The following is a 14,687-nucleotide window of genomic DNA, read 5'->3' as shown; positions in this document are numbered from 1 at the left end:
TAATGTTTCTGTGGCATGTTAAGAGGATAAATGGTGAGAATTATAGACATCCCTTCTTCAGGAACTAGCTGGAATACTTCAGGGGTCTTAAGGAGATGCTTTATCTTCATTTAGAATGTATAATAGCTGCCAGAATGATTTTTCTAAAGCACACATCTGATCATATCACCCTGGTACTTAAAATCCTTTGGTGGCTACCCTTTGCCTTCAGAATAAAGGTTATGCTTCTTAGCCTGGCGTGGAAGGCTTTTCACGATCTCTCTCCTGGGTGTTTTTCCAGCCTAGCATTTGCCAAGTCCCCATATGCACTGGCACTCACAGCCCCATCACCAGTCCTGAGCAGACTTGAAGTTCTCATGGCACCATGCACTGCTCTCTCTACCTCTTTGAATTTCCTTATACTAGTCCCTTTCCCTGCAGCAGTCTTCCCTTGCTTCCCCTAATGACATGACAAACTTCCTGGTGACCTTTATGGCTCAGCTCAATAGCCATCCCCTCTAAGAGGTATTTGCTAGACTATAGCTGATTTGGTGACACCCCAATCCCACCCACCAACTGGGTGATTTTTCTTTTCCTGGCATTCCTCCATCCTAACACTCTGCTAAAACTCTTTATTTCCATATATCTTTCCCTGATTTGACTACAGGGTCTGAGAAGGCAGGGACCAAGTCATGCACCTCTCTACTCTCAAATCCTGGTGTTACTCCAGTGTACAGTGTACAAACTTGTTCATCGCTTATAAAATGAAAAAAATGAATGTATCTTTTACACTCTAGGAAGAAAACCACAGTTTCCATTTTCATCCCTTACATTTCTTTCTGAGACATACCTAAATTAAACTCTTGAAAAATATTCACCAGTGAAAATTAATAAACAACTATAAGAAAACATACAAGAAATACATTCCCCAGAGCTGGGATATTTCTTCTAAACCTTTAAGATCATCTTGCACCAAAGATGGACTAAGAGTTAAGGTATCAGAATCCTTCATGATGTCTACCATAGCCTTTCAGAAATATATCACTACTTTCTGCAATTATAATTTAAAATCATTTACTTAACTAAAATTTCTTGCTGTTTGTGCATCTTTTCTGAGCAAAGGTTGTTTCTTTCTGCATTTTTTCCCAGTGAATTAATTATACCCCCCTCTTTACACATTTCCCATGTTTACCATAGCTGAGAAACTCAGTTGTTTCTAAGCAGACAATTTGATCCTCAGCTCAAACTTCAGGCCAGCATTTTAAACATCAAACATCTGATGTTAAATGTATAAAACTCTAGAACTCTGGCTTTCCTTGATTTTTTTCAAGTAATTGTATTAGCTTTTCCCTGAAGACATAATACAGCCCCTTAAGTCTTTTCTTTTTTTCTTTTTTAAGAGAGAATGTCTCACTCTGTTACCCATACTGTAGTGTAGTGGTGTGATCATAGTTCACTGCAGCCTCAAACTCCTGGGCTCAAGGGGTCTTCATGCCTCAGCCTCTAGAGTAGCTAGGACTACAGGTGCATGGCACCACATCCAGTTAATTTTTGGTAGAGACGGGGTCTCACTATGTTTCCCAGGCTGGTCTCAAACTCCTGGCCTCAAGCAATCCTCCTGCCTCAGCCTTCCAAAGTACTTGGATTATCTGTCTTAGACCCTGTGTCTGGCTAACCCCTTAAATCTTATTACACATTTTCAAGAGTCACACACTATACTTCATATGTATATGAAGTATACAAGTCTGTAGCCAATATACAAATATGTAATGATCCAAGTTTAACTTTAATTAGGATTCTGTTAACTCTTCGGCCTCACTTTTGTATCTCCTCTTATCTGTAGATATTTAAGGCTCCTTGTTCTTCTTAGCTCAAAGTGATTCCCAGTTAATCAAAGGAAAACAACAAAAGACGGCACACTGTCATATATTTTACCACCCACAGCTTTCCTGAAAAATTTGAAGCAGTTCCTTTGGAAACCAAAATAAAGAGTTAGATGTGGGCACCTGCTGTGGCAGAGCTAAGTTCTAGAAGAGGCTTAACGAGTGCCCTGCAGTACAGACATATCAGTGGCAATGACGGAAAAGATGGAGCTAAGAATGGTGGGGCTGTAGATTAAGAATATACAAACGTTAAATAAATGTATTATTGGCACTTATAACAAGAAATGGCTCAACAAGCTTCCTAAAGTTTGTTCCACAGAGATCTGCCATCAAGCTTTTCCTTTCTAGCAGAATTTAGGTTTCTTAAATGGTGACAAGAAATTGTTAATAGTTAGGCCGGGCACGGTTGCTCATGCCTATACTCCCAGCATTTTGGGAGGCCGAGGTGGGCGGATCACCTGATGTCAGGAGTTCAGAAGCAGCCTGGCCAATACAGTGAAAGCCCATCTCCACTAAAAAAAAAATACAAAAATGGGCCAGGTGCAGTGGCACACGCCTGTCATCCCAGCTACTCGGGAGGCTGAGGCAGGAGAATCGCTTGAACCCAGGAGGCGGAGGTTGCAGTGAGCTGAGATCGCATCACTGCACTCCAGCCTGGGTGACAGAGCAAGACTCTATCTCAAAAAAAGAAAGAAATTGTTGATAGTTAACCAGTGTGGAACGAACTCACAGCCTTTTTCTGCCCTTTAGTGGACTCCTGACATCACAGAAACCTAAAGGAAGACATGGAGAGTCAGAGCCTGGAGAAAATGCTTCTTCCTGTGAATTTACTGCTCCCCCTCCTCCGCTAAAGGGTAAAATGTAGCATTTAAAAATATGCCCCATATATGTAACCATCTTTTGCATAAAGTCATTCTTGTTATTTGTTCATTCATTTAACAAAAGTATATCGATGTCTCCAACACTAGGCCAACACTTAGGGACATAAATGGTGAACAAAATCAGAAGGAGTTTCCGTTTCTATCAAGCTTTCCAGTTAGAGGGCACTAAAGTTAAATTAATTACAGTAATAAATGTACAACTGCAAACTGAAGCTCTTAATTGGAAAAAAGTACACATCTCTGAGTGCGTGAAACAAAAAGACTTGACTTAGGCTGGAGTGATCTTGAGCAGAAATCTAAAGGGCGGAGAAAAGTCAACTACATGTAGTGGGCAGCCTAAAAGGGGAGAGGGCAGAGGCGAGCATTCCAGGCCAAAGGAAGAACATGTACAAAGGCCTTGTGTGGCTGGAGGATCTGGAACCTGGGAAAGCAAAACACGATAAGGCTGGAGAGATAAGAGGAGCAGGTTGTAGGTGTTCATTCCTAGGGTTCTGAGAGTCATGACCTATCAATGAGTCATGAGTATCTATGGAGTCATGAGTGTTCTCTCCATTGCATGCCCTAATACGATGTAAATTTTGTCAAGCAATGCCTCACTCCCCAGTCTCTTTCTAGTTCAACCTAACAAATCACCTGATTGCAAATGAAGATTAAAGAATGGGGGACAATGGAAAAGCAATGAGTCCGTTCAGGTAGACCCCAATTTAGGCACAGATTCCATTCTGACATGAATTGGTAAGTTGTCCTCTTGGACATTCAAATGCATTTTTGCATGGAAGCCAGTTGTGAATGCTGTCAGGTTCCAAAGCCAGCTCAGCAAAGTAAAGGTAATTATTAAGTGAATAAAGCTCTAACTGATATCTGAGCTCTGGGTGCAGGAAGAAAGTATAAGAATAAGGGGGAAGAGGAATTTCTTCTTATAATCCTGTGCACACAGCCAGTCTAGAAAAATGTTAAACTATGTGCAGTTGCCCTGAGCACCTCCCTTTCTGTATCTTTCTTCCACTGCATAGTATCCCTCCCCTAGAGTTTCCACATTCTCCAGTGCTTTGAAGAGGCTCTTGGCCTCCCACTATGGTTACCTCACCTGGACCCATTCTTCTCCTGCTCTGAATTGACCCTCATCATCTCCCAACAATCAAAATGCCCCTCGTTGCAGGCTTGTTGATACAAGCCAGACTTCAGGTAAAAGCCATCTCAAAGAACTAATTTGGATGGGGATAAAATGACTGATGCCCTCCTCACCTTCCCGAAAATGTTGGCATCTTTAAAAGATCAGTTATTGCAAATGAGTGAATCTTTAAATGGCAGAATTTTAGGTAAAGTAATAAGTAAAGGTTTCTAAAACATGCCGCTCTTGTTGGGATTTGTTTTTTTAATCAACAGATGCCATTCTTAGAAAAGAGTTAATGGTCAGCTTCCAAACCGATCATTACATTCTGCCGTCCCTCCCCTCCATTCCCCTCTGTTTCCCCACAATCCCTGCCATTTACGCCTGCCTAGATTTGGGAAGCCATGTGTTTCTGACCACTTCACGTTTTTCCACAGGAACTGCAGTGACAGTAAAATGAGTTCTGTGGATGTAACACAATGAGCTACAAGTAAGAGATCCAGGCTGAACATCTGTACGTATATCTAGGTCATTCATAATTTGAGTATTTATAAGTCAGGGATTTCCACCCTGTTGAAATAAATGTGGAATAACTTCTTTACTATAAATAATTCCTTCAATTAAGCTTCCATCACTTCATGAGTCTTCACTTTCAACACAAATAATGTATAAAACATAACTGGGTGAAAAACATGGAAAGAAATCAAATAACTGAGACCCAGAATGAAAATATTTACTAGGTTTTCATAGAATGAAAAAAAAAATTATCAGCATGTGAATGTGCATTGGATAGGATTAAAGGAAAATAGCAGACTTTCTACATTCATAAAAATTAAGAATTGTCCATTGGAGTTTGTCAGTGTTCAGATTTATAGTTTGCTTAAGATTTATTTTATGTAAGTGTTCATATAAGTAAAGTACCATGGACATATACACCAAGAAATTGGATAAATTTTCCAAGTTTTTTTTTTTTTCTGAATCATTTTACTTTGTTCTTTTGAGATAGGAATACCTTTTCCTAGTAATTCAATATGACTTTTTGACTTGAATTCCCCTCAGGGGAACAACAGCAAATTAGTTGCCTACACACAGATGACAAACAGCAATGATGAATAGGAAAGAAAAAAAAAAAACACAGATTTTACTCATTTTTCATCTATTCAGCATTTTTTTAACAACTAAACGCCCTGAAAAAATCCCTGCAAAAACAGCATAACTTTTTAATGAAGTCTTAGAAACTTCAGGATGTGAGTACGCTGCAAAATATTACTGAAATCTATATATTTACATTATCAGTAAAACAAAATGGAAATCCCCCAATCTTTTTCTCAGGAAATAAAGAAAATACACTTTCAAGTGCAAAGGTAAAACAGTACAAAAGTCATAAACTTTTATTTTGAATCAACAGCTCAGAGAGAATTTTAGGAACCAGTACCTTGCCTATTTATTAAAGTTATTTTAGTAATGCTAGTTCATTGCTCATAATATGCTCCCCAAAATACATGTAAATGCTCTATTAATGAATGGTCATAAACTTCTATATAACCACAAAAATAGATCATTTTAGGAAAAAAAGTGTCCCATATAGGATCTCACAGACAGGCAGACACACACACATGAACACACACACTCACACAAACACAAATACACACACACACAGACATATATACAAACACATTTATTTTTGTGATATCTGCAAAAGCTTGCTATATAATTTAGTTTTAAACTTCTATATTACTCTGCATATGTATTTATTATGCAGGTATGTATGTGTATATATACAAACACTTTTACAGGACAAGATAGCATTTATTTATCTGAGGTCACTTTTTCAACAAACTCAATTAAATAAAATACACTTGAAAAGTAGGATTTGAAAAATAAAAAAGCTGGCCGGGCACAGTGGCTCATGCCTATAATCTCAGCACTTTGGGAGGCCAAGGTGGGCGGATCACTTGAGGTCAGGAGTTCTAGACCAGCCTGGCCAAGATGGTGAAACTCTGCCTCTACTAAAAATACAAAAATTAGCTGGGTGTGGTGAAAAAAGCAATTTAAAAATGAATAAAAATTAAAAAAGCTTTCTGACATCCAGATTAGAAGCGGTGCTTCTCAACGTGGGCTACATTTAAATCATGTGGTAGCTTTTACAAATCCTGATGCCTACAATGCACTCAAGACCAATTAAATCAGTTTGGGAGGTGGGGTAAGATTTCAGCATTAGTGACTATTAAAGCTCCAAGTTGATTATAAAATACAGCCAAGCTTGAAAACCAATGGATTACAATCATAGATTATATGTGGTAAAGCTCGTACATTTTCTATAGAGAAATGACCATAAGACCCTCAAAGAACAGTTACATTTAATTTAGATGCAGTTCTCAAGTTTGCTCATCTAGCTTCTAGCTTTATAGTTTGTAGGCTAAGAGCTTTGTAAAAATATAAGATGATAAAGAGGCAAAAGACAAGAACCTAAAAGGCATTGCACACAAGGCCCTTCTAGCATAGAAAAAAAAAAAAAGCCATAGAAATGTTTAACAGGCTGCGTAAACAAGGAAATATATAGCACAGTGCATAAACTCATACGTCCACTGACTTTAAATTATTTTTAAGTGTTATAATCAGATATGAGAGAGTTATGTGTAGAGTGGAAACATTTTCATCAAGAATGTCCCTAAAAGTTATAATATTTTAAAAGGTACAATTCTGTTCATCTGGACCACATCTTTCCTGATTGACACCAGATACACCAGGATAACACGTCTGTATTCTGTAGAAGCTTTTTTTTTTTTTTTAAACCTATGTACCCTCACTTCGCTGGTCTGTGTGGCTAGACAGACCAGGGCCTGCACAGCAATGAGCATTATGAGTTGGCTACATGGGTTGCAACCAGTCCACTGTCTGGCTCTCCCTGGCTTCTTGGGAATCTTCTCTCAAGGCACTCTCCTGTTCATCCCTCACTGATGCCTTTCTATTCTGCTTTCAGCCTGTAAGAAGGTGTGGGGGAAGGTAAAGGTGTGTGCAGATAGGGCAACCTGAGAGTTAATGATAGAGAATGAGGGATGAGAGAGTCAATCCTAGGATCAGGCAGAAGTTGGAAGGAAAGGAAATGCCAAGGGTCAAGGGGGAAAAAAAGAGATGCTATTCTGTCTAGGTAGATTTCTTTGCAGACAAAGTGAAATGGAAGAAGATTGTGAAAGGTGGATTAGCAAGTGTGTGGGGAGAATGAACATATATTAAATATAGCTAGAAGAAAAATGTGCAAGAAAGAAGTTGGGATGAAAAAAATAAAGACTTGTTATTCTCTTACTGCAAATCTATCTGAAAATCCAATCATTTCTCAAAACAAAGGTTGAGAATTACTGGCATGCATCAGTGATTGCATCTGACCTTCTCTCCTTTGATTATGTGAGGCTACAGTTCTTTTGTGAATTTGTAGTGCCACTCAAACCTGCCACTCGGTTAGTTAGGGACACGGACTTGTTTGAGAATAATTGTACTTCACAAAGTTTGGTTACTTTGGTGGGCACAGTAAAGATAAAAGTAACTTTCTAGAGCAGTGCTGCTCAAACTTTCATGTGCATGTGAAACAGCTGGGATCTTGTTAAAATGCAGATTTAGATTCAGTAGGGAGGAGCTTGAGATTCTACATTTCTAACGAGCTCCCAGGGACTGCCTAGGCTGCACTGCCAGTCCAAGGACCACACTGTGCATCTTAACAAGGTTCTGGAGAATCTTCCCCTCAGGGCAAATAAAGCTAGAAAGTGTGTTGGGTGCACATGAATGCCTCACTGAAGTGGGATGTGGGGACAGCCTCCAGTCACTCCAGGCAAAGAAGACTGTAGCTGCACCCACTGGACAAGAATGGGACAAGGCTCCTCTGAGCCCCATTTTGAGTAGGTGACCTCATGGGTATCTCTAAGACTAACTGACCTATCAGAACAAGCCGGGATGAATCCCAGCTCCTCCTATTAGCACTGCAGGCCTCTCTCCCCTTATCTCCTCAACCTGTACAATACCTCACTTCTTGCCTCCTACCTTGGAGGTATTATAAGAGAATAGCTTAGCTTCTTGGGTTCTTTGTCTGGGCTCATGTAAATCCCAGCTTTACCACTTAATAGCTGTGTGACCCTGGGCAAGTTATTTAACCTCTCCAAAGCCCTGTTTCACCGTTTCACTGCTCTGGAAACAACGAACCTAGTAATAGTACTTACACCTTAGAGTTGTGGGGCAGATGAAATAAAATCCGCTATATAAAAATGTTTCACACATCGTCTGGCAGCAGTGGCTTAGCTCAGCGAATGTGAGTTCTTATGTTTGTTTTGCTCGTGAGTACACCATTTGAACAGGGGAACATTAATCTCAATCCCCCACTCAAAGCTCCGAAATGACCATTGCTACTCTAGTCATCTCTCCCCATCCCATTCCCATTTCTAGGAGTGTAACTTTTCCAAAATATCTACACCCACTCTCCTATCATGGCATAACATTTTTTTTTTTTCTGATGTTTTCTTTTCTTTTTCTTCTCCCCCGCCCTGCCCCCCGCCAAAAAAAAAAAAAGCCTTGAAAAGTGACTTGGAACTTTGCAAGTGTGCTTCAGAGTGACAATGGGTGGCAGTGCTGCCTAAATAGTCCCATCACATTAAGCTGGCAGCCAATTGGTGGATGAGGATACACTGGAAAGCAATTTTTACTAATGCAAGTTTTCATTTCCCACACGAAATAGGTTAATTTATGACAACTCGCCCTCTGCCTTCTAAATAATATTTCTGCAGCAGTTTTAATTTTTTATTTTATTCATCTTATTTTAGAGACAGAGTCTCACCATGTTGCCTGGGCTGCTCTCGAAGTCCTAGGCTTAAGCGAATCTCCTGTCTCAGCCTCCTAAAGTGCTTGAATTAAAGGTGTGAGCCACCACGCCAAGCCTCTGCAGCAGTTTTTAACAGCAAAGATTTTTGTTTTACTGATAGGGAAAAAAGTTGTATCATTTAAGCAAGTATCTTTCAGATCCAGGAAATGTGAGACACACTACAGAAAAACAGGGCTAACCTTCTATCTCTTCTCTAGACAATAAGAATAATAGAAACACTACTAAAAAGTAACATTTATTGAGCACTTACTAGATATCCGAAATTGAGATTGGCATTGATCTTCGATTAATTAATTCTCACAATCCTTGCTTTTCTAAATTATCTCATTTAATCTTTCCAATATCCCTAATGCACAGATAAGGAAATAGGCAGCTATACAGATAACGAGTACAAATCCTTGTGGATTCAACCCAGATCTGACTTGAGGCTAAACTCCTAACCATTCTAAAACTACCCTTTCCATTTACTCCATTAGAGTCAATGATAATGATCAAGGTGCACTTTTTTTTTTTTTTTTTTTTTTTGAGACGGAGTCTCACTCTGTCGCCCAGGCTGGAGTGCAGTGGCGCGATCTCGGCTCACTGCAAGCTCCACCTCCGGGTTTACACCACTCTCCTGCCTCAGCCTCCTGAGTAGCTGGGACGACAAGCGCCCGCCACCTCGCCTGACTAGTTTTTTGTATTTTTTAGTAGAGACAGGGTTTCACTGTGTTAGCCGGGATGGTCTCGATCTCCTGACCTCGTGATCCGCCCGTCTCAGCCTCCCAAAGGTGCATTTTTTTAACCTCTAGAAAGGTAACTGAGGGTAGAGACAGTCCTTTCTTATTGCAGTGTGCTCTCCACAGCCAGCACATGTCTGACCCACAAAGCGAGTTCGTAAACCTTCCCTGAATCATATCCTTTTTACTGAAGGCAAAGAAAAAAGAGACACTGAAGCATGTTCTCTCAGAGTAGCATGTGAGTGTATCTTAGTCAAAGTTAAATATAAAAACCACCTCTGAAATCTACAAGGAAGAAAACAATACCAAGTATGGATCCAGAGAAAGTTCACAAGAATGGGAGGATGTCAGCTCCAACGCTTTGTAAAGTCAAAAATAGCCACATTGCAAAAAAAAAAAAAAAAAAGAAAAGAAAAAAAAGAAAGAGAGACATTCCCGAATGTGTCTCCAAAACATAAAGGAGAAAATCATATAGAAAAACTTCATATAAGGGGTGGAACTTGAGCAACCAGCTATCCAAATATAGAGGGGGATCCTCTCTTAGCTAGGGCATGGCCTGACAGCAGCCCCTTCCTGCTTTCAGAGCCTACGAGTAGTCCCCAGTGAAATGACAAAAATGCCCACACCTAGGACATAAAGAAGGACAAAGCAAACATTTTCCAGCATCACACAAATGGTTTTCAAGTATCGCTCCATGTCAGGAATCTGAAATTCTGCTAATAGACAAGTTACGAGGCAATTGCCCTCTCCTAAGACCCCCGTGCACGCTCTGAAATTGGGCAATTCACACTGACCGGGCCTGGTCAGGCTGCTCGACCAGGGAAGAGTGAAAAAGAGACCAAGCTCACGGGAGAGTTATTTTTCACTCACCATTTATGTATCAAAGAAAATCAAGTCTCCCCTGCAGGAGGCATACAGAAACACAAATGCTGCCTCCAGAAACACAGGTCTGGAGTGAAGCACAGTCACACACGGCCCCCCACGCCTGAGGGGAGAGGTTTTCAGGGATGATGTCACAGTGTGCTAACCTGAAATCTCTCTTGGGTGAGAAGGAAGTCACAGAAACCAAGGAATTACTCCCTTCTCTGCTCTTGGTCCTCTTCTGGATCTAGTCTTGTCTCCAACATCAGCTGGCTGGGAATCTCACTTCCCTTCCCCTGGCCCAGCCCTTTCTTTCCCCAGAACTGAATACTGCTCCCCTGTACTGCCAGCTGGAGGGATGATCACCTCCTTCCCAAACAGATCTCTGAATGCCAGACGCAGGCCTGCCTGACTTCTGAATTGGCCTGTGGCCTAGAATTCCTTGTTGCTGGCCCCACCTATCAGACTGGTTATGCCGAAATGCCCAGGCCTGAACTTGCTACACCCTTTGGATGCTAGATCTTGAACCACCCAGCTGCCTGCACAGCGGCCAGTTTCTAGATCCAGATTAGGTTCTCCAAACCCTCATCACTCTTAAGAGTGGAGGGTGTTTCTGCCCTGTCTCAGCCTCCTCTTGCTGCCCAGTGGCTCTGTGTTGCTCAGGTTCTAGCAAATCTTCGAAGCCTCAGCATTTCCTGCATTTTCCTCATCTGCCAGGCAAAACTGGGAAATGGCCCCACATCGCAGCCATTCAGATCCAGGTGGTCTGTGAGAGTATAATTTACATGCTAGATACCAGAATATGGTGTGGGAAACACAGCCGTCCCCTTTGTTTCTCATTTATACCCAAAGAACTCTTTCTTCCAGAAACATCTCTGAAGTAACTCTCCATAAGTCAGGCATCTCTGTTATATTTGGGGCAATAAGTTCCCTCTCCTGTAACAGAGATAGCTTAAGGAAAGAGGAAGTACCAGCACAATCTAATACGAGCAAAAAGACCGAAAGCTGAATGCTGGATCACTGCAGACCCAAAGCTGGATGTCCGTCTTCTCTCTTGTCAAAAGACATAAGTATGATCAGGGTAACCTTTAAGAATCAGAGTGTGAGGAAGATGATCTCCAGCAGAAAAGCCTAAAAACTTTTGAAGTATGAAATATGACTAGTTTGGATGAAAACCAAAATTACAAAAACTGGCCTGAGTGATCATGCTAATTGCCTGTCTTCTAGACTTGCTTCTTTTCCTTAGTTTAAAAAAAAAAAAAGAAAAAAGAAAAGAAAGAAAGAAAAAAAAACAAGGTTGGAAGAGCGACAGTGGGCATTCTGAATCTGTGCTTAGGCTATGTGAATGTGGAACGATTGTTCCATGTCTTCTGAAACCTGGCAGTGACCCAGGGGCAAATTTCCAGATGGTCACACAGTAATTTCACAACACCAGGTCACTATTTCTCATCTTTCCAAGTTTTCCTACTTTCCCAAACATATGCATTCATGACTAACCTTAGGGTCAGAACCTGGGACCTCAGTCTCAGGTCAGTCTGTGTACTCTTCATGAAGTGACTCAATTTGCTGAGCCTTCCTTCTTCTACCCACAAAGTGGTGATGGTGATAAGGAACTGGCTAATTCAAAGGGGTGTTGTGAGGAACAAGTGAGATCGTATATGTGAAAGTTCCTGGGAAAACATGAAGTACTGTAAAACTGTCCCTGACTATGGGAGAACTTCCTCCGGGATCCTCCAATACAGAGGTAGGTGCATTTTCCATGCGCGAATTATAGCTGATATTACACCACCTTTACATGGCCTGTTTATACGCGGCATTCCCACTAGACTATAAGCTCTTTGAGCATAGTAAATGAGTCTTGTTCAGCATTGTATTTCCTCAGGGCCTGGTACTAGCAGGCAGTTGGAGTTTGTTGGATGAATAGCAGATTGAAATAATAAATTTATTTAGAGTAATACAGTGGTTTGTGGGAAGGGGAGGCAGTAGAAAACTTTACAGTTTTTGTTTCTCTACAGAAAAGAAGTTAAATGCCACCCTGAGTTTTTCCATATATGCGGAATAGACAGAATTCATTATAAGAAAACTTTAACAAAGAATTTGGTCTTGCATTCTAGAGGTTTGCTAAATCTTCATTTCTACACCAGGAGAGCTATTACATATGGAACAAGTGATCGATTTGCTGATTTAAGTGATTGAAAGGAGTGAGAAGGCTGAGAACACCTTTGAGATCATGCCACTCTTTTTTTTGTCACAAGTGAACTGATGAAGTATGAGCTTCACTAGTCAGGTTAAACTTATATTTCTATACAGCCCATCATACCACCACCTATATATGCTGAAGATAAGAGTTTTTTTTTTTCCAGGAAACAATTAGATGGCTAAAGAATCATTCTTAGACTAAATTCTACCTGTATTGCCACCAAATGAAATACAGACAGGTCACTCAATTCTCATATTCTCTCTCTCTCTCTGTTTAAATGGGTCTGATTAAGTGATGTGTGGGTCACTCGGAGTAAAAGCAGTTCAAATGATCATTTTACACGTAATGAATAACATCATTTTTTTTTAGTTGGCTCTCTTTATTAGAAAGTACATTAGAGAACAAATGATAGTGGGCTGTGTGGTTTACTTATAGGGGAGTCATAATGTGCAGCAAAAGGTGGATTCAGACAGTTAGGAATATTTTGTTCCTGCTCATTTGTAATGAATGGAAATTAACATCATAATAAGTGGATATTCTATTTAAGCACACCACAGAGAATATGGGAAGAGTAATTACAATTTCTTAGCTAATTTTATTATTATTGATATGATGGTGGAAGAAAACCAAGATCACTTTCTAAAGATATAGTTAGCTGAAAGGGAGAATTCATTTATAAGGAAATAACAGCACTAATAACAATATTAGTGAGTGTTAAATTCCTCAGTCCTTAAGATAACTCAGGGTCCAACACATAACTATAAAATAAGGTACAAATATTATAGTTAGGAAGTCAGCAAGGCTTCATGTTAAACTGGGAAAGGGTAAATAACTATAGGTAGAATCATAATATATGTCCTTGTCCAAATGTTGACTATATTACTAGAAGAGTACCAGGGAAATGAGAAGGGGCTTGAACCCAGATTTAGTTCCAATTTATACCTTCAAGATAAGACTATGGAAAAGTAAATGCTAACATTTCCGAAATTATAGCTGCCTTAAAAGCTTAATGGTATAGCAGCTGGTATCTTAAGCAAACTAGTGTTATAGAATTTAAAGATTGAATATCATGGGTCATATCTTTATGAGTTTGTTTTTGCTATGTTATTTGTTGCCAAGCAACATGGTCCCAAAGTCCACCCCACAAAGTCTGCCCCCCAAATTTAAAGGCCACCTGAGTGGGATATCAGCTTCCTCTGACTTCCCTTTATGAAGGTTGGAGGTCTACCTGCGTGGGCATGGGTGTTACGATTTATCTAAGAGTAAGGGTGCAGTAACAGGCCCCAGATGTGTTCAACAGCATAACTAAGAAGATGCAACTCTCATTAAAGCAATGAGACAAACTTCCAGTGTCCTGAATAAAACAACAAAAAAAGAGTTGTCCAACTGATTTATTCCAAATGATCCATAGCCACTCGGTAACCACACTTTTTCCTAGCACCTATGTGGAATACCTGTGCACCAGAATGGAACAGCCAGATCTGCACAAACAACCAAGGACTTCTCAGGGGTCTCTGCTGTAGGAGTCTCCAAGAAAGAACAAGCTGAATACTCAACTCAGAATCAGCTGAAGACTCGCACAAAGAAATGAGTTTTTGCATCCTCCTGACGTCCTTCTCCTTCTGGAACCAGCCAGATGAAAGCAGCAGCTTTCTTAGCGTAGTTGCCCAGGAGGCAGTTTCTCGAATGCAGTGTAGAGAGGGTAGCCAAGTGAAAGGGTTATCGACCATGTGTGTGCTGAGTTCAGTGCAGCAAACCAAGCTGAACTGAGATTTGAGACCTCAGCATCCACCCAGAGCCTCAATCTAGCAACCTGCTAAGGAGGTTTGCATCCTGTGATCACAGGCCCAAACAACCTGCAGGCGCATTCTATTTTCTGACTTCCACAGAACATGTGGAGTTGTGTCTATAAGCACGGTGACAGTTCACAGAGACGGAAAGGTTGATGGCTGCCTGGTCAGCTGTCTGTCTCATCTGTTCTTGTAGTACTGCAAGGATGTTCATGAAGGCTCCCCAGGATGCATGTAATAGAGGAACCCTCTCTAGCCCCCCTCCACTAGGAATTCCTTGCTCACACCCACACATGCATGCAGACATACACACACATGCACACAAGTGAACACTCACACTTTTCCTGTTTTAATTAGCTACTGTTCCATAAATTTTAATTCCCTGTACTACTAGTG

General features: G+C 40.6%; 1 protein-coding gene and 1 long non-coding RNA gene across 3 annotated transcripts in view; one reads left to right on the top strand and one right to left on the bottom strand.

The window, feature by feature from the left end:
- Positions 1-14,687, bottom strand: part of LOC105465166 (Meis homeobox 1) — a 138,904-nt gene that overhangs the window by 66,903 nt on the left and 57,314 nt on the right. The gene's annotated exons all lie outside the window — the stretch shown is intronic.
- LOC139357883 (uncharacterized) overlaps positions 1-14,687 on the top strand; it is a 32,377-nt gene that overhangs the window by 9,138 nt on the left and 8,552 nt on the right. Inside the window, exons 3-5 of one of the 2 annotated variants that reach the window (XR_011611830.1) lie at positions 2,613-2,716; positions 3,757-3,928; positions 4,292-4,368. This is a non-coding gene — a long non-coding RNA (uncharacterized lncRNA). Of the gene's footprint in view, positions 1-2,612; positions 2,717-3,756; positions 3,929-4,291; positions 4,430-14,687 lie in introns of those variants that run through there. The other variant, XR_011611829.1, reaches the window with a different exon arrangement.

Source organism: Macaca nemestrina, chromosome 13 (assembly GCF_043159975.1).
Source record: "Macaca nemestrina isolate mMacNem1 chromosome 13, mMacNem.hap1, whole genome shotgun sequence".
Classification (NCBI taxonomy): domain Eukaryota; kingdom Metazoa; phylum Chordata; class Mammalia; order Primates; family Cercopithecidae; genus Macaca; species Macaca nemestrina.
This window is presented reverse-complemented; position numbering and strand designations above follow the sequence as displayed.